Source organism: Urocitellus parryii, chromosome 11, assembly GCF_045843805.1.
Source record: "Urocitellus parryii isolate mUroPar1 chromosome 11, mUroPar1.hap1, whole genome shotgun sequence".
NCBI classification, from domain to species: domain Eukaryota; kingdom Metazoa; phylum Chordata; class Mammalia; order Rodentia; family Sciuridae; genus Urocitellus; species Urocitellus parryii.
The window spans coordinates 87,307,523-87,328,729 of NC_135541.1; the positions used below are offsets into that span (position 1 = coordinate 87,307,523).

At 32.5% G+C, this 21,207-nt stretch overlaps 1 long non-coding RNA gene across 1 annotated transcript in view; it reads right to left on the bottom strand.

Moving 5' to 3' along the window:
• LOC144249067 (uncharacterized) overlaps window positions 1-21,207 on the bottom strand; it is a 244,635-nt gene that overhangs the window by 199,826 nt on the left and 23,602 nt on the right. Inside the window, exon 2 of the long non-coding RNA XR_013342136.1 lies at window positions 374-494. This is a non-coding gene — a long non-coding RNA (uncharacterized LOC144249067). The remainder of the gene's footprint in view (window positions 1-373; window positions 495-21,207) is intronic.

A 21,207-nucleotide genomic window follows, 5' to 3' on the forward strand; every position in this document is an offset into this window, starting at 1 on the left:
AAAAATCTCTTGTAGTCCCACTATATCCCACCCTGGACATAAATCATTCCTTTATCCAGCCTATCCACATTTACACATTTATCCACCCATTAGTCACTTAGTAAGCATCTTAGTTATCATCAGATTGACTGTCATAGTATTGCAGGACTTGCATTTAAGTGGATCTTATTTTATTTAATACTGGCCCCAAAGTGCAGAAGTAGTGATGTTGATGATTTTACTATAGTAAAATCATAGTTTACTTTTATAAATATCCTATTTTATTATTAGCATTGTTGTTAACCTCTTATTGTACCTAATCTATAAATTAAACGTCATCATAGTATGTAATGCATAGGAAAAAAGCATAGTATATATCAAGTTTGGCATGAACCTTCATTTCTGGCATCCACGGAGGGTCTTGAAACATATCCATTATGGCAATCACAGCAATTTGGGATTCTGATGTAGGAGGATCACAAGTTCAAGGCCAGTGCAGGAAACTTAGCAAGACACTGTCTCAAAATAAAAAATAAAAAGGGATTAGAATATAACTTAGAGGGCCTGAGTTCAATCCCTAGCACAGAATCAGACAGACAAAAAATAAAAACAAAACAACAACAAAAAAATGTAATGAACAGTTTGGATGAGATGCAAAGTAAAATCATTATTTTAGATTATAAATTCAATAATATGTGTTTTTATGTGCCTACATAATATTTTTACCTTGCTTCTCTTCTAAACTGATATTACATATACATCAATAAATGCTTCCTTTATAGAGTCTACTGTCAAATCCTAATTAAAGTAAACTTGAATATAGCTCTTCTATAACACATGACACAAAGTTAAACCAAGTGTCTATGGTTCTGTAGTCTGCTCTTAAGAAAATATAGAAAAGGAGCTGCAATGTGAGTCAAATACAGAACATTGCAATTGATTTACATTTCACAGGGATGGGGAGAAATGTGGGTCTAGATTGCAGCTCTTAGTCACTAGCCAGCTTTGCCTGCATTTTCATGATAGGCTCTGTCTTCACTTTTTAAAATACTAACAGGCTTCTTGTGGGTGGGATCAAATGACTGCCCCTCTCCCTTCACCTGTGAAATTTCAGAGCCTATTTGAAAAGGTCCATTGTTTCCCAGGAATGCCAGGCCTAGTCCAGGAAAGAAAGTCTTCATTTCAGCAGGAATTTGGAGCCTGCCTGAGAAGGCCAGCCAGTTACATGGTGAAAACTGTAGCAATTCATTCAAGCTCTGAAGAGTACTATCTGAGCCTTACTTGCTTACTTTCAACTCCTAAGTTTTATGACTGTGTTTTTTTTTCCTTAAATCATAGGGATGTGTGCATGTGCATCTGTTTGTGCACATCGCAGAAAAAAGGAGTATGTATATGCAGCATGTATATAGGCAGAGAGATGATGGAGAAAACCTCTTTCCCCAGTGAGCTGTTGCCCTGAGTATAAGACATAGGCTCCTCTGTTCTAGCTTTTGCCCCTATATTCACAGCACTTGAATGCATTCATGTGAATAAGCTCAGATGTTTAACAAGAATTTAAAGTAGGTTCCCAATAAAATATATTTGTACAAGAATACAGAACAAAGATACAGTACATGAATTCAAGACCTAGACAGAGAGCTCCTGTCTGAAGCACATTAAAAATAATTTCTAAAGCTAAATTAGGACTAGAAGCCAAAAGAAGAGAAACACCTTGATACAGAGATGCAGAGTCAAATCTTTCTGGTTAGAATCTACAGGGAAAGACTAGCAGTTATCTAAATTTCCTGTTGTTTATATTCTCTGACATTTTCTACAAAATAACACAGAAATTTTCCAAGATTTTTCATTCTACTAATAATTATTTATAGATCCTTAAAATTTACCTCTGCTCCTGAAAAAATTCAAAACATCACCTAAGCATTCAAATTGACCTTACACTTTAGTGTAAAAGTAAAATAAGCAAAAATAGCACCAATAAACTTGAAAGGAAAGTATTTATCCTTATGCTTTTTTATCAGAAGAATGATGCCAATACAGCATCAGAATAGAATTTTGGAATTTTCTTTCTTTTCCCAAGGAAAAGGGAAGTAGTCCTGAATATGAACTAATTATTATGTTGAACATCTAAAGATTTGGGGAAAGCTTTATTTTCTGACTCTGACACTTACAGAGTTAATCTATAATTTAATATGGTAAACCACTATGTAATTGTTTTCCAAAAGGAATGTTGGGAAATCAGAAAACAGAGTAAAATAGGCTAGTCAACTCAAAAAATGGCTTTTTCCCTTCTCTTTTCCTTCGTCAGATGTTTCCTGTGATCTTGGGAAAAACCTGATGTGACATTAGTCACTGGACTTGAGGGTAGATGGTGCACAAAAGGAAGCTTGTCCTTTTGGGACCTGGTTTTGAACCAGTTTCAGACGACAGAAAAATACTCTTTTGTGGCTACTAAAGTTCAGGAATGAATTCTGGCAGTCTTACCCAATTCCCTAAAGCAGAGTCCACATTACCAACATCTAATTGGCAGGCTTTGCTTGTAACTCCCACTAGGGCCAAGGTAATGAATGGATTTAGTGAAGGTGTCCTGAGTCATCTGTATAGTGGCTAGTCTGGGTACTAGCTCTTCCTTCTAACCTCCCCAGATAAGTCACTCAAGGGAAAGAGAGAGGCCTATGTGCTTTCATAACAGTGACAAGACACAGCAATTTTATTGATTTGTAGTTCCAAAGAAAGTTATTATCTTTATTTGATCTAGAGAAACAAAGGAGTCTTAGGAAAGAAAACATATTCTTTTGGGTCACTTCATTCATTAATTTCCATTCCAAACACTTATTTTTGGCTTAAATATTCAGCTAACTGTGGTTGAATATAACTTCCTCCAAGTCTACTTCAGATTATTCTTTAGGCATCAAGGAAGAAATCTGAACAATTTCTACCCAGACAAGTCCATAAGGGTTTACTGTTATTATTAAGTAACTTTTATTTCTTATGTATGGGAGGGAGAATTTGCTTGTTAAGTACATATAAGTAAGATTAAATACTTGGTGTTGATGCATTTTTATCTTGTTAATTATTTAAATAATTAATATCAAATTTGTATCTGAAAATATTACATTTGCCTTTTTAGTAAAGCTCACCAGTCTCCCAAATCCAGCAACCACAATCGAACACAACAATTTCAGTGCCAATAATATAGCTTTACTCAAGTTAAGAGTGTAGGAAAAAGATTATTAACAAAAATAAAATGACAATCATGAGAAAAATTATGGAACAATTCATTAGTGTTGAAAAAAGCACTCTCATTTTCTACCAAGAGACTTATGATAAAGTAACATTATTTATTTTCTTAGCAAACATTTTTAACACAGATTCTGCTTAAACCTAAATAAGGCATTACTACGTGAAAGTCACAAGGATTATTTCTTCAGAGAATTTTCATACATTTGTTGTATTCTTAAACTCTTTCCCTTTCCAGAACCAAAAATCAACATGTATGCTACACTCTGATTTTTTTAATGAATAAAAAGATACAGTGAAGTCCCAAGAACAAAATCCACATTGAAAAGTTAGGTGCTTTGAACTTTCTCATCACCTTACCAGGGTTTCCGCACGGGTAGTCTAAAAGACAACTCAGCAATGTCTGAATGAACTACAAACAATGGCTCCTTCACAAGTGGGTCTTTAATTGATTACGGCTGTGTTTATGGAAGCAGAAGAGAATTTACAAAAAATAACAGATTCCCTTCATTTGAGGGAGTTCTACTGGCATACATGATAAGGGTGGTTCCTCTACTAAACAGTCCTGTTCCCTTTCCCTATATATACTCTTCTATTATCCATCTAACTGAAAAAAAATTACTTTATATTACTTTTTACAAGAATTATCTCCTCTTTATTTTTTAATGGATTGTATTCATACTAAGATATAGCTCATACTCAGAGAATTCAAAAAAGGTCTGGTATCCCTTCCTCTGTTATAGAATCTTTATTAAATATTAGGGAAGGTAATTAATTAGGAAACATTAGAACTTAAATTAGTGTCGTCTCTCTGCTGTCAATTTGCCTATAAACTAGAGATGGGAAATGTAGGAAGTCAGATAATTTGGCTAATCGGTTCAAGGAGTAATATGTAATTTTTCCATTAAATTTTATGAAAAATTAAAATATTCAAGTTATTTTACATTATATAACGCCTTAATATGGCATAGTGCTATGAATTATCTAGTGATTTGAGGTAGATGGAAATTAAAATTTAGCTCTTTTTTTTTATTGGTTGTTCACAACATTACAAAGCTCTTGACATATCATATTTCATACATTAGATTCAAGTGGGTTATGAACTCCCAATTGTTACCTCAAATGCAGATTGCAGAATCACGTCGGTTACACATCCACAATTTTACATAATGCCCTATTAGTAACTGTTGTATTCTGCTACCTTTCCTATCCCCTACTATCCCCCCTCCCCTTCCCTCACATCTTCTCTCTCTACCCCATCTACTGTAATTCATTTCTCTCCTTGTTTATTTTCCCATTCCCCTCACCACCTCTTATATGTAATTTTGTATAGCAATGAGGGTCTCCCTTCATTTCCATGCAATTTCCCTTTTCTTTGCATGGAAATAAAATTTAGCTCTTAATGTGTAATTTCAAAAGGTTTTTCATTTGTCTGTTAATAGTGACCTCTACAGGTCAAATGTAACAACAACAAAGCATCCACATATAATACTCTAGGGAGAAAGATTTGAGAGAAGACAAGGGATAAAATTGTAATATTAAATTTAAAATTTATAAGTCTCTCAATGTCAATTTATATTTTATATCGTTAAACCAATAAAATTAGTAGTCTCATAAACATCTATGAACTCAATCTCAAAATAAAGTAATACTTGATAAGGTCTTAATTAACTTATTCAAATAGAATTAATAAACTTTGAAGAGCTTAGAAGCAGAGAAACCTAAGGAGTATGCTAATGTTAATCTTTCATTATGAAAAATGAAGATGATAACATAATATTATGAATTCTTTTTCTGAAAATTATGTGAAAATAAAAGTTAATAATAAAAAATGTATCTTAAAGCTTAGACAGTATGCTTTTAACTCATTCACCAAGGACCTCTTAAAAAAAACAGTGAAAATAAGTAGTTGTGGAATTTTTATCTTTGGTATTGGACTTACACTTGAATTAACATGTTATTAATTTATTGATTATTTTAATGAAAATATACTGATAGGTCCACACAAGATAAATATTTCTGTTTGCAACATTAAATTCGATAGTTCTTTATAAGTAAGCTGGGAAATGTTGCACTAATGTTTAAATTACTTAAACATTTTGGGTCATCAAAATAATTAATCTAATAAATTGACTCTCTAGTTTCAGTTATTATTCGCCAGTTACACTAGATATTCTAATGTACACCTGAAAATTATAAATTAATGCACAAAAACTTTCTCACTTCAACCTTTTAATTCCTTCACACACTTGCATTATCTTTCATATCATTGGTTTCTCACTGATCCTTTATACTTTACCCTATATGGTCCTACAATTCAAATACTCTCTTGAAATATCTGAAACTCCTCCTCTCTATTCCATTCATGTTACAAGACTAACAGACTCTAACCCTTATACGTTCCTATCTATCCTGGGTAGGTGTGTTTTCAGACAGAAGAATTTGACAATTTAAGGATAGGTTTAAGAAATCTATAGTGCCCAATAAAGCTAGTCAGGATCTCTTGAAAACAACAAGATAGGGTTCATTTAAAAAGAACTATTTAGCTTTTATAATGAATAATAATAAGCGTCTGAAATCTGGGATCAAAATGAATTATGAAAAAATATGTCCAGAATTATCCAGATGTACATTTAATAATAGTTATGAAAGAAGTTATTTGTAAATATCTAGGGTTATTTGATACTCTTGGTTTTCTAAGGTTAATTCTAGTCAGTATTAAATGAATTCTTCCTCTGTCATTTTCTTGCTAAATACTCTCAGTTTCCTCTTGCGTAAAATGAACACAATAGGATACTTAATATGATAAAATGTAAGTACATTAGAAATTCACTTAAACAGTGAATTACTTTTAATATGTTAGAGAAAATAAATTCTACTAAAATTCATATAACAGTGATGATTCAGAATTTTGAAAAATCTTAGAAGTATGCTTCCTTCTTCATGTCTTTTAAAGTCATTCTGCTAATTTTGCACATTAAGCTGAAATATTTTATGCACACCATATAAATTTTGCTAATTATTGAATAGGTTTTAAGCATATTTTAAAAAATGCTAAGAATTATAAATAAAACATTGACTATATTATTCATTTTTAATTTTTAACCTCAAACTCATTAAGCATGACTAGTATCAAAACAAAAAAGAAAGAAAGAAAACTGAATGAGTGTAGGTGAGGATATGGAGAAACTGAAACTCTTGTGAACTGAGGTTGGGAATATAAAATGATGCAATTGCAGTGGAAAACAGTGTGATGATTCCTAAAAAAAAAAAAAAAAAAAAAAAAACAAAAAACTCACTTCTGGCTAAATATCAAAAGGAGTTGAAAGCAGGCCCTCAAAGAGATATTTACACATTCATGGCAGCATTATACACAAAAGAAATGGAATCAATCCCGGTATCCCTCAATGAATAAAGAAAGAAAATGTGATATAAATATATATGCTATTACATAAAATAAACTTGAGGATATTATGATAAATGAAATAAGTTAGTCACAAAGAGACAAATACTATATATGATTTCATTGACATGAAGTAGCCATACCTCATAAAATTTATAGATGAGGCAAGTAGAAAGATGGAGCTCAGGGACAATGGGGAGAGAGAAGTGGGAGTTGTTTCATGGGTATAGAGTTTCAACTACTCAAAATAAAGCAGTTCTGGACATAAGTTATACAACAATGTGAATATATTTACTGCAATTAATGAGTACAGTGGAAATTGTAAAATAGTAAATTCTATGTTTTTACCATAATTAAAAATTTCAAAATTATGTAATATTTTAAACATATAGAAAGATTCTCAAAATAATAAGTATCTATATGCCCATTAAATAAATAAATATTACTTACTTGAAATTACAGAATTAAATAGTGGGTCTTCAATGGTATAGAATAGAGGACACAGACTAATCCACAAAGTTACATTTGATAAAGGGGCTAAAAGCATGCAATGGAGGAAGGATAGCATCTTCAACAAATGGTGTTGGGAAAACTGGAAATCCACATGCAACAAAATGAAACTGAAACCCTTTCTCTCACCATGCACAAAAGTTAACTCAAAATGGATCAAGGAGTTAGATATCAAATCAGAGACTCTGAGTCTGATAGAAGAAAAAGTTGGCTCCGATCTACATATTGTGGGGTCGGGCTCCAAATTCCTTAATAGGACACCCATAGCACAAGAGTTAATAATAAGAATCAACAAATGGGACTTACTTAAACTAAAAAGTTTTTCTCAGCAAGAGAAACAATAAGAGAGGTAAATAGGGAACCTACATCATGGGAACAAATTTTTACCCCTCACACTTCAGATAGAGCCCTAATATCCAGAGTATACAAAGAACTCAAAAAATTAGACAATAAGATAACAAATAACCCAATCAACAAATGGGCCAAGGACCTGAACAGACACTTCTCAGAGGAGGATATACACTCAATCAACAAGTACATGAAAAAATGGTCACCATCTCTAGCAGTCAGAGAAATGCAAATCAAAACCACCCTAAGATACCATCTCATTCCAGTAAGATTGGCAGCCATTATGAAGTCAAACAACAAGAAGTGCTGGAGAGGATGTGGGGAAAAGGGTACTCTTGTACATTGCTGGTGGGACTGCAAACTGGTGTGGCCAATTTGGAAAGCAGTATGGAGATTCCTGGGAAAGCTGGGAATGGAACCACCATTTGACCCAGCTATTGCCCTTCTAGGACTATTCCCTGAAGACCTTAAAAGAGAGTACTACAGGGATACTGCCACATCGATGTTCATAGCAGCACAATTCACAATTGCTAGACTGTGGAACCAACCGAGATGCCCTTCAATAGATGAATGGATAAAAAAATGTGGCATTTATACACCATGGAATATTACACAGCACTAAAAAATGACAAAATCATGGAATTTGCAGGGAAATGGATGGCACTAGAGCAGATTATGCTTAGTGAAGCTAGCCAATTCCTAAAAAACAAATACCAAATGTCTTCTTTGATATAATGAGAACTAAGAACAGAGCAGGGAGGAAGAGCAGGAAGAAAAGATCAACATTAAACAGATACACTAGGTGGGAGGGAAAGGGAGAGAAAAGGGAAATTGCATGGAAATGGAGGGAGACCCTCATTGCTATACAAAATTACATATAAGAGGTGGTGAGGGGAATGGGAAAATAAACAAGGAGAGAAATGAATTACAGTAGATGGGGTAGAGAGAGAAGATGTGAGGGAAGGGGAGGGGGGATAGTAGGGGATAGGAAAGGTAGCAGAATACAACAGTTACTAATAGGGCATTATGTAAAATTGTGGATGTGTAACCGACGTGATTCTGCAATCTGCATTTGAGGTAAAAATTGGGAGTTCATAACCCACTTGAATCTAAAATATGATATGTCAAGAGCTTTGTAATGTTGTGAACAACCAATAAAAAAAATTTAAAAAAAAATAAATACTGGGTCTTCTAGCCCAAATGGATAGATAAAGATTTATACTGTGAACGGAAGAAACTTTTATAAGAAAGAACTTAGAGGGAGGAAATTCAAAATAAAGGTAGATTTATTGACAAAGAGTAATCAGAATTTGGTTGATCTGCTACGTAATGAAGATAGTCTCTACTAATAAGACAATTTAGTGCGTCTTAAATTTTCTTAATTTACTTTATTTACCTCCACTCAAATGAGAAAGCACATGATTCTAATGACTTGATAAAAAGTCCTCTAAGTCAGGTATTTTTCAAATCTTTGCTTCAAATAAAACTAAAGGATAAAGTTATCAGCAGATAAAGGATTAGGAATAATTTTTAATAATCTGCCATGTCAATTTAGTATTACAAACAAGTTTGGAAAATTGAGTATAAATTCCTTCCATTCTTTGCTACTTATTTATGTAAATGAGAGCTCTGTTGTGGTCTGAGTGCTTATGCCCCTGCCCCCAACTTTATATGTTAAAATCCTAACCCCTAAGACAATGGTATTAGGAAGCAGGGGATTTGGAGGGCATTTGGATCATGAGGGAAGAGTTCTCAGGAATGAGATTGTTTCCCTTATTAAAAAGGTCACAAGACACTTATTAAAAAGGTCCCTTCTACTATATACAGACACATCAAGATGACGTCATTTGTGAACCAGAAAGTTGGCCCTTATTAGCCACCAAATTTTCCTATATCTTTACCTTATACTTTTCAGCCTCCAGAACACTGAGGAACAAGATCCCTACTCAGGTAGCACGTACAATTTCTACAAAGATTACAAATTACTATACCTCAATCCAATAAGAATAGGTGATTGCCATCAAGAGAGAGAAAGCAGCCAACAGAACAAATCCCCCAAAAGCCAGATGTTGGATTTAGCAGATAAGGACTTAAATCAATTCCATTTAAAGACTTAATAAAAGAGATGGGGGGAGCTGGGGTTGTGGCTCAGTGGTAGAGTGCACGCCTAGCACATGTGAGGCCCTGGGTTTGATCATCAGCACCACATAAAAATAAATAAGATAAAGACATTGTGTCCATCTACTAAAAAAAAAAAAAAAAAAAAAAAATAGTGAGAGATGGGGAATGGGAACAACAACAACAACAAAAATACCCAAATGGACAGTCTAAAGTTGAAAAATACTATCTGAAATTTAAAAATTATGGCTCTAATTTAACAGCAGATAAGAGATTGCAGAAGAAAAATTTACTTAGGGTAAATACAGGTCAATATCAGTTATCTAATACAAAGAACACAGAGAAAAAAGATTAAAAAGTTAATAACCAGAGCCTCAGTGTCTTGTAAACAAGTATCACACGGTTATTAGCAATCTAGGTAACACAATAAATGTGCAGAAAACGTATTTCAGGAAATAATTATAAAAAATTATTAAATAATTATCAATAATTATCAAAAATTATCCCAGACTTGGTTTAAAAATCTACTCAATATTCAAGAATCTTAGTGTAAAACATGCGAAATACAAACAACTACAGTGAGACTGTCATAGTCAAGCTTTTGAAAAACAGAAACAACAAATATTTCACCCAGGGGTAATAAAATCTATATATACAGTGAAAGAACAATAATAATAGTGGCTGATTTCATAAAAGGAAGAAAATGCAAACAGAAGTAATTTAACATGCATGGAGTGCTTAAAGGAAAAGAATGACAATCCTAAATTATATTTCCAGTGATATATCCCATATGCATAATAGTTTAATGTAGACATTTTCAAATAAAATATGAGATCTACCCCGCAACAATGATAAAGGAAGTTCTCAGACTGATGGAAAATAGCAGTGGATGGAAAATCACTTAAGAAACAATGAAGAGGACTAGAAATGGTAAATTAATGGGTAAACACTAAAAGAAGAAAAAAGTCATTTTATTTTGTTCCAAAATATTTCAAAGTAAAAGAAGAGCACTGTATTATGATGTTTATTACATATGCAGATTTAAAATATATGACAACAGTAGCCAAAAGGATGAAGTACAAATGGAATTTTACTACTGTAAGGTTATTACAGGTTTTTATAGTTATGTGAAGTAGCACAGTATTAACTTGAAATATGCTATGACAAATTAAGGATGCATATTGTAATTCCTAGAAAAAGTGCTTACAAAAGAAGTACAAAGAAGTATAACAAAACAACTATGAAAGGAATTTAAGTGGAATTTTTAAAAAGTAGATAAAATGGCTGAGTTTGAAGGTAAGGACAGTGAAAAAGAATTCAAACTATAGCATATTAAACAAAGTGGAAGTGAGAGATCAAATACTTTAGACCAATTTCCCCTTTCTTTGTTCCCCTGGTAATGCATTTCACTCTTCAATATACTGCATTATCAGCTTACTTGTAAAATAATTATTTTAGTTTTCTTTTCTTTTGGAATTGATTGCACTGACATGCTATGAATGGAATAAGGCTTAATATTCCTCATGTAATATTTATGATTGTAAAACAGAGAGAGAGGTGATCGTCTTAGTACAAAGATGTTTGGCAAGAACCAAAAATATACCTGTGTTAATGACTGTGAGCTGAGAGGCACAAAATACCAAATAACTACTAGATGAAAAAAACAATACAGAAAACCTTGAGAGAAAAGCCCTGTAAATACAGGGCAGAGGACTTATATGTAGGTCCACTCTTTTGATTATCCCGATAACATTAACACCTGTTACGGTCAATGGGAAGAAGCTGAATTTGGAAGAGTACTGAGAAAGATTATAGAATAAAGATAGGTTTTAAATTTATGAGAAAATTTACTTGCTGCAACTTGGCTTGAGATAGCCTAAACTATTTTTATGTTGTGGAAAATGTCTTATAAATTTCAACAAATTAAAAATAAATTAAAATATCAAGATATTTACCTGAGAGTTTGGAAGTCAGAATAATTGATCAATGTAATGATCCTCACTGTTACTCAAGTATCTCAGAGACTAATAACCCTTACAGAGAACTAACCGTAGACATAGGCAAATAGGACCATCCTTAAAGGCATAATACCTGAGAGTTTTAGTACTTTGGAGCAACTTCTGAATAGCTTCTAAGTTCCCAAAACCTTCTAAGTTCCTGAAACCAATCAGGTTTGTAAAGGCATCTTAAGTTCAGACTAGGCTCCAAACAGACCTTATCTCAGTTTTTTCCCTTTGACACTCCCCAGATGGCATACATACTATGGGATTTGTACCTGTAGGAACTGTGGCTGAACCCTGATTCCTAGGAAGTCCTGAATCAAAGGGGATTATTCTTACTACCTTGAGCAGTATCTCTCTAATAAGATATTGTGGGATTGGCTCCAGAATGTTCCTGGTATAATAATTTTTTTTGACTCACTCATGTGAAACACATGCCAAGCTGTATACTTCCTCAGTCTCTCACAGAACCTTAGTATTAAACTGTATGTATAGTCCTGTGCATGGGCTATCACCTACATGTATTCTAAACATATACCACTCTTGGTAAACAACACCCAAAGAAGATTGTTATAGAAGTATTCTGTCTCTGGTACTGAGAGTTGTCAACCTACCCTCTCAACAGACTTCACATCACATGTTAAGCCAACTTTCAGTGGTAGCCATGAGAGACTTTTGTTTGAAACTAGACCTTTCACTGTAAATGGTCTCTTCCAATTAATGCTCTTTTTTAATATTTAATCAGTGTGATAATATCATGCTACTGTGGGTAAATTTTAGGCCTTCTCAGGTCTAAGGAACAATCATCATACAAAGGGGATCATTCTTCTTGTACCACCTACAGGACCCTCATTGTTTTGTCCACTATTGGCAGTACATGTTGGTTCAATTTACATTGAAAGATATAACATTTTAGGAATGCTGTTTACAGACTAAAGAATTCAAGAGAAGATATGGTAGGAAATGGGTTGCTGTATGTATATTCTATAAAATGACAAATGATAAGTTTAACAAAACTAGAAAATAAATTATCATTATAATTATTGCAAGTTCTAGGACTTGTATGAGTGTCACCACAATGAAATACTTTGAGAAAGACAGTGTACCAGTATTAACAGCAGCATGATGGATGATACAGCATCATATGTAGTAATTAACCATCATTAAATTAATAGTACTGGAAATACAGAGGTAAGTTAGTCTGTTTAAACAAATGGGTTCCAGAGAGCCATGTATTGTGAATAATAAGTGTTGCTATCTTTTTATTGTGATGGGAAAAAATATTTGATTATGTAAGAATTGTACTTTTGACAATAAAGAAAAAAGAAATGGTTCCTGAATCCAAACAGGCAGGGATAGAGCCTGAACACTATGAAGAATCTTCATTTGCTCTTGATTGCAACAAACAAATATGTATGTGTCATTCTCTATTCACTATTCTAAATCTTAATCAATAAATTTCTAAGACTTAATAGATCTATGAACTTTTGCAAATGCTTTAAGTCAAATTACTTATTTCAACAATGAGTCTCCAAAAACTTATTTTTATTGTATCCTATATATTCTAGCAGTGCCCCTACTTTTGTGAAAAGGCAGGGGCCAATGTTGTGTGTAAGAGAGTTCGAGGACAGTAGAATTAACAACAATGTTTGAGTCTCTGTACTAGATATTTTATATATATATTTTTGAGAGAGAAAGAGAGAGAGAGAGAGAGAGAGAGAGAGAGAATTTTAATATTTATTTTTTAGTTTTCGGCAGACACAACATCTTTGTTTGTATGTGGTGCTGAGGATTGAACCCGGGCCGCACGCATGCCAGGCGAGCGCACTACCACTTGAGCCTCATCCCCAGCCCTAGATATTTTATATTAATTACACATCTAATCCCCACAATTGGTCTATAAGATAGACATTTATTCATTGATTAACAATGAACAGAAACTTAGAAAACAAGTTGCTCAAAGTCATACAACTAGTAATTAACATAACCAAAATTGAAATTCAGGTCTGTGTTCAATGCTATAGCTAGTCAAATTTTAAGCTGAAACAAATAACTTATTTCTATCCAGAAGAGTTTGTTTCAACAATGATGACTCTTGGAAACAAGGATACAATTCTAAATGTATCTCAACAATAATTTTTACAACTATATAATTTGTCTTTGTGAGTAGACATTTATACTTTTAAACTTTCCTGGCATTCTGCTTTTTGCAAAAAAAAAATTATTTAACAATATAAAGCAAAGTTTAGTCTATCCATATCTAGTTCTATAGTAAAGGAATATAACAACAACTTTAAATTAGATTTTGCTGCCATCAATGAGAAACTTAAAAGGTCCACTGAATACCAATTTTAAAGTGTAGGGTTAATGCAGTTATAAGGAAACTCATTTTGGAAAATGCTGATCTTTAATGGTAATTGACCAGTTAAATAGTACAACTGGAAAAGGGCCATCCTATTTGGTGTTCTGGTAAAACTGAATGCAGGCAGCAAGCAATTTTTTTAAAAACCTTGATTGATTTTTATGTGATACCCATATTGTTTCTTTCAGGGAAAATAATCTTCATTCTGAGCATAATGTAAAGGAAGTGATGTAGCAATAACTAACATTTAGATAATGCTAATCACCAGACACTGTTCTAAATGCATCATACACATTAACTCATTTGATTCTTACAACATCCTTATGAGGAAAATACTATTTTAACTATTTCATCACCATTTTATAGAAGAAACAGTTGAGACAGAGGTTAGCTCATACAACTGGTTAGTAGCCAAGTGGAACTTGAAGCCATTAATCAGATTTCAAGCTCTATGCCTTAATCACAACACAATACATCTTCTCTGTGTGGTGTGGTGGTGAAGAGGATAAACTCTGGAACCAGACTGCCTGAATTAAAAATTCAGCTTCACTACATACAATATGTGACTTTGAACACAAGTTCTCTTAACCTCAGCTTCCTCCTTTGCATACTAAAATGATAAAAAATCTTTATCAGGGTTGAGTGAAGCAGTCCACTTAAAGCACTCAGCAGGATCATTATGATAATGAAATAACTTTCTAGTAGATAGGGTGGGTGAGGTAGATTAAATAAGAGACAGCCTAATTCTTTTGTAACCCCAAATGGGGAAAAAGAATCAACCAATATGTGGATATATTAACATATAAATATTATATATTCTTAAACTTGGACTTGATGTTTTTACAAAAATACTTAAATACTATTGTATTAAATATTATTGAAACATTTTCTCTAAGAAGCTCCTGATTAATCACAACATATATTTATAACATCATATTGGCAAATCCCTCCTAATTCTGAATAAATGCTTTTTCCACTTACAATTTTATTGAAAATATTAGCTTGTAGTTAAATTTATGCACATTTTTAATATATATCACCTGAGGAAATTATTAGTAAAAAAAGTTCATTTATTAAAATCTTCTTTACAGTTTGACCATACTGTGTTCCAACACAATATCATTCCTATGTCATCAAAAATATTGATGATACAATTCTTAAAAGTCCCATATTGTTTTCTTCAGATTTTTCTTTCAAGTTGCTGACACCCATTCTGAAGTGGTGATCCTGTTGCTTTCCTAATTAAATAAGCTCAACTGTTTTTCCTCTAATTCTATTACATTTTGTGAAACCTTAAGCAGTTCTATTCAAAACCAACAGAATGTTGCTTAACAAATTAATGCTTCAATATTCTGCCACTTATCTTGTGTGTTGCATGGATTTGGTCATTGCAGCTTCTCTTAGCTTTGCAATTTATCTATTTCAATAAATTCAGTAATATTTCCTGGTTCAAGTGCATTGCTTAATATGTAGTTACATCACATGCAGTTTCAAAAACACATAAATTAATGAAGTAAATACAATCTAAATTACTAAACCATGTAAAACATGTACAGGCACTGACTACTATGCTACAATTGATACTTAGTTGACAATAATTATAAAATGCATCCTCGTTTTAGATATGTTAATATTTGGAAAAATGAGTATCTTTAATTTGGCAAGCTGTATATCCAGCCCCTCTAACTGGAACATTTTTAACGTTCTCAAACTTCATAGTTTGAAATAGAGAGAGCTACTGTCCTGTAGCAGTGCTACCAAGAGAAATACTATCTACTAACTCATCTAAAAAGTCTAGATAAAAGGTTATGAGATGTATTTAAAAAAAGTTGACCTGTTCTCTTTCATATTTGTGTTCAGACCTTTCCTCATATTCTACACCCATTATTTGGACTTAATTATGCTAAGTTTTGAAGAACATATTATACTATAAGAATTTGCTCGTTTTTTTTCTAAATCTTAAAGACAAGTTAACTACATACCAGAAGTTCAAGGTTATGTTTTAAATTTAAAGGCTGTGATCATTTAGTTAAAATTCCTTGGCTCTTCCAGACAAAACTGTTGAAAGGCTTGCACAAAGTTGAGAATAAACATTCAATTGGATCTTTGCATCTCCAGCATAAAAGTAATTAAATACAATTTTTTTGATGATGGCCATAAAGTTACTGATAATTGTCTTTTTAAAATCTGAATCTTTATAGTGTTTGTATCCATTTTTAAAATTCTATATTAATACTGCTTAATAATCACACAGAAATAAGCCACACAGAAATAATCAAAATGCAGTATAACTTTTCAAAGTATATAAACAACTTACACAAAGCAGAGGTTAGAGATTAAAAGAATATTCAGACTAAAACTGAAATCTCAAGTTGACATGTTCTTTAACAATCTTCATTAACAAAATAAGTCATTCTCTGTTCTTAACAAACTAAAGGTGAAACTTTATAGTCCAACTATTTGGACTATAATTATATTCTTTTTAAAAATATTCTTAGTTTTAGATGGACTCAATACCTTTATTTCATTTATTTATGTGGTGCTGAGGATCGAACCCAGTGCCTCACATTATGAGGCAAACACTCCACCACTGAGCTACAATCCCAGCCCTATAATAACATTCTTACATGCAATTTTTTAAACTGTTGTTTTATCTTTCATATTTACCTTCAAAGTATTTTAGCTTTTTCAGGTATTTTAGAAATTAGATTACTTTAGGATTTAAAGTATTTTAAAGTATTTTAAAATTTAGAGAAAATATATACAATAAATTCCAGTTCATTTATTTATTTACACACCTGAATATATTTATGTACACAGGACTCTGCTGTAGGTTATGGGAGACTAAATATATAGAGTTACAAAATATGAAGCAAGAAAAACAAAATGATAAAAAGTAATAATATATGGTATAATATGGGATTAGATGTTATTTTAAGGGCACTGTATACCTTTAGGGATTAAAAGACTTCATCATCTCTGTTATGTTTTATCAGTTAAAATTTGGTTTGGTTTATATATCAAAGATTCAAATTCAGTAATCTAAGACAAAGGTGCTCCATTTTTAACCTGGACCTTGTAAGGGTATCTGAGGAAACATCTTTATTTCTGTCAACACGAAGAATAGAAAGAGTGTGGAAGGTCATATTTAGAAAGATTTTATGGGCCAGACCTGAAAGGACAGTGAATCACTTTTATTTCCACTGGCTGGAACTCATGACTACTTCCAAATGCAATGAAACCCTGAAAATATTTCTCAGTTGAAAAGAAGAGAAAGTTGTGGTTTGGGTGAGCACTTAGCAGTTGTGTAATTTTTCCTCAGAGGGTATTTGTAATCATTAAATGAATTATTATACATGGAGCACTTTAATGATATCTTTTTCAAGACAAGAGCTCAATTAGTGTCTGCTATTATTATTTTTCATTCTTTTCCCAGAAATTCCAGTTCTCCAATACAGAATAACCAAGTTTTGTTAAAAGCATCTTAAAAAAGTATTTCCCCCATTTCTTTTGTCCCCCTACTGGTGCTGATCCAGAGTAGTTAATTAAAAAGATCTAGTTGACTGAAATAAAAATTTAACTTCATTTGAAATTTCTATATTTCCATATTACATATTATTGCTTATATAGATTATTATTATCCTAAATGTGAACAAATATTTTCTCTATGTAAATTTTATAGTTAAGTAGGATATATAAATTAAATTTTGCTAGTTTAAATGTTTAATTTGTAACATGTATAATAGGATTATTATTTCTTCTTCCAATCTATGACATTCTGTTAAAACAATTTAGCAGGGGGGATGTAGGGGGGTGGTTACCCACACTAGTGTAATTGGACTAGATAAGAGTAAAAAGGAATTCATGAGAAAAGTTTTGCCTATTAAAGTAAATTTGTAATTGATAACCAAGTACTAAAAACCTTCATTTAACTAAATGTTTATCTTGTTAAATATTACTGTCTTTGGAACTTGTGATTAAACAATTCTTTTAGGCAGCAGTTCAATATGGAAATTAGTGTAACTATATCTTATTTTATCCTGCTTAAAATATAGCATTATAAAGTTTTCACATTGTACTTTGAAATCACAAACCATTAACTGTTTCAGCATGCCATTAAATTGTGCACTCCAATTCAGAATGTGGCTCTAATGATCTCTTAAATGAACTTACCTTAAATAAATTAATGTTAAAGGAAAGCAACAGCTTGGTAAACATGGTGTCTGAAGGATATTATTAAATGTAAAAGAATATGTGTGGCAATCACTAAACAGTGAACAGAGCACATTTTAAAAAAATTTCCAAAAGCTATATGAAATTTTTGAGATTGTAATTCTCTAAGTTCTTTCTAACATCTCCTTTTAAGGACCAACTAGGACACCATGAACGTAGTCTGGTACAATGTTTGGAACAATGGATAATAACTGATGTTGGGCAAAAGTAAAGAATATCTAAATAGACTGACAACTTTATGTGTTCAATAATGCCCTTTACCAAACACCAAGAACATACTTACAGGTTAGGTGTATTAATTGTTACAGCAAGAAAGAATGCATACTATGGAGAATTGTGGGACTTTTCTGTAAGGAGATGTTAAAAAGAACTTAGAGGATTAGAACTTTGCATGGATAGTTTTGTGAGGATCAAATAAGGATAGAACATCCTTATGTAGACAGGATTCTATCAGAAAGTTGGGACACTTAATGATTGGTATCTCAGTAAATATAATCTGTAGATAAAGCTATAAGTGGAAAAACATCAATTACTCACATTAGCTTAGAGAAGGAAGTGTTTCCTCTCTTTGGCTTCCACATTGTTCATGTTTTATTTGTGTACAGCATGCTTATCAAGAGGCCAGTTTTTGTCTTGCTGCATCATGGTCACAGAGAATCCTTTTCTGATGTTGATAAATTGTTCTATTTTTCGCCAAAACTTACCTCTGAATGTCTGGCCAGTTCAGAGAAACACCAAAGTCTAGTTGACAGTACTATCCCTGAGGAGTTCTTGGAGAGGGGCAACTCAAATCTGGACACATGCGGTCCTTGGAAAATGTGACAGAAAAGATTTCAGCATACCCTAGTCAGAGACACAAATTTATTTAGGAAAGCAGAAAATCATGAGAGAATGTCACCTATCTTGAGAGAGATGTCTTTTATGATAAAGTACGAACATACACTCAAGGGAGAATGCCAGCCATTTCCAGAGGGAAAGAAAGCAACTCCTTGGTGTAGTGTGTTAATATTTATAGAGGAACAGTGACTAGGAACTGGATTAGAGGTGTTATCAGGACAGAATTATCAATTTCTTGTCAGTTTTTACTGCTCTTGCAAATTGCTTGGATTGTTAATTTTGCAAGCAAGTATGTGGCCCAAAGGGATTGGGCCATGGACTTGGGCAAAGGCTGGGTTGCTCAGGGAATACTTGTTTTACATCTCAGAAGTTTATAGGAATTCCTACATTCTAACATATCTTAAACCCTTCTCATCTTTTAAGTCTCTTCCTTTTCTGAGTCCCAAATTCCCCAATACCAGGCCAGTTCCTAAATATCAGGGTCTGCTTTTTATTCTTAAGGAAGTGCTTACAAAAATAATTATAGTCAGCACTCCATATCCATGGGTTCTTCATTCAAAGATTAAATCCACCAAGGATGGGAAATATTTAGAAAAGATGAATCTGTACTGAAACTGTCATTATTCCTTAAACAATGCATTATGACAACTATTTACATAGCATTTACATTGCATTTTAGGTATTCAAGTTATCTAAAGATGACTCAAAAGTACACAAGAAGGGTGTGTATGTTACATGCAGAAACTATGCCATTTTATATAAGGAACATGAGCCAAGATTTGATATGGTTGGGGGTAGGAGGTTCTGGAACCAATATCCCTATGGGCAGATTTCAAGGAAGGTCGGCAATTGATTTGAACTAGTAAACATATACATGAAGGATTTTACTAAGTTCTGTACTACATCATCATCTGTATTGATAGAGTGAATTTTACTAAATTTAATGTTTTATTATAACTAATAACATGATTTTTTAAAAAATCTAATTTTTTATATTACCTAATGGGCTTCCACTTTATACTTTGCATCATATACAGAAAATTTTATCATTAAAACTAAAAATGTAATAAGATTTGAAAACATGGAAAAAAATAAGTTGATATAAGAGCTGGATTTTTATTTGCTTAGGAGTACAAATTTTAGATAAAATAACAGAAAGTTCATAGGGCAGAAATAATTATTCACTAACATTTTTGAGCTTTATAAATCAATTATTAACCAACACTGAGTGCTTGTTATGGGCCAAATTACTGCCAAGTAGTAACTAATTTATTCTTTTCAACAATATGAGTTCTATCATTTTCCCTATTTTACAGGTGAAAGATAAAAAAGAATTGGACACCCTGTCTGTGTGAATTCAGAGGTAAGTCTTCAATCTTACCTCTCCTACTAAGGAAGTTCCACTAGGCCAATAATCTAAGTTTAAGATTGTGAGACATCAACAGCCAGAGTAGACACTTAAGATGAGGATTTAGATGATATGGTACCAGTCATTGATATTGTAATTATTTTAGACTAGATAACACAGTGTAATATTAGTGTAAAACAGAATGGCAAAGTCATATTTAGTTTATATATATAGTTTTCTATACATACTCTATATGTATATATACACACTACATGTGACTTAATAAGTAGATCTTTCACAAGAAAATGAGTTAGATCCTTTCATACTGTTTCACAGAAGAAAGAATTAGTTGCATTATGAATATATAATAACAGTTATATATTATTTAAATATTCCTTAAAACGATTCTTTCCTTTAATTTTTAACAAGTATACTAAACATGTCTATTAATTCTTAGACATCAGTTTTCTTGGATCTGCTATAACCATGAATCAAAAAAAGGCACATGAACTTTTCATTCACCTCCTCATATGCAACTTTGAAAAATCATCTAGCCAAAAGTCAATGTACTGATAACCCAAAATCTAAATCTCAGAAATGTAATTGAGACAGAGAAATTGTAATTACTGACAAGGATAGGAGCTGAATAGACATAGGAGTTGTTGCTAGTGATTCCAATGGACAACATACAATGAGTAAAGAAGTGGTGTTAGAGATAGCCAAATAGCAGTTAGAAATTAGGAAACATATTTTAATGAATAAGGTACCTGGGAATAAGAAAGAGCATTCTCAGTGTCTAACATTCTAAATTCAGCCCCCATGAAGCCCAACA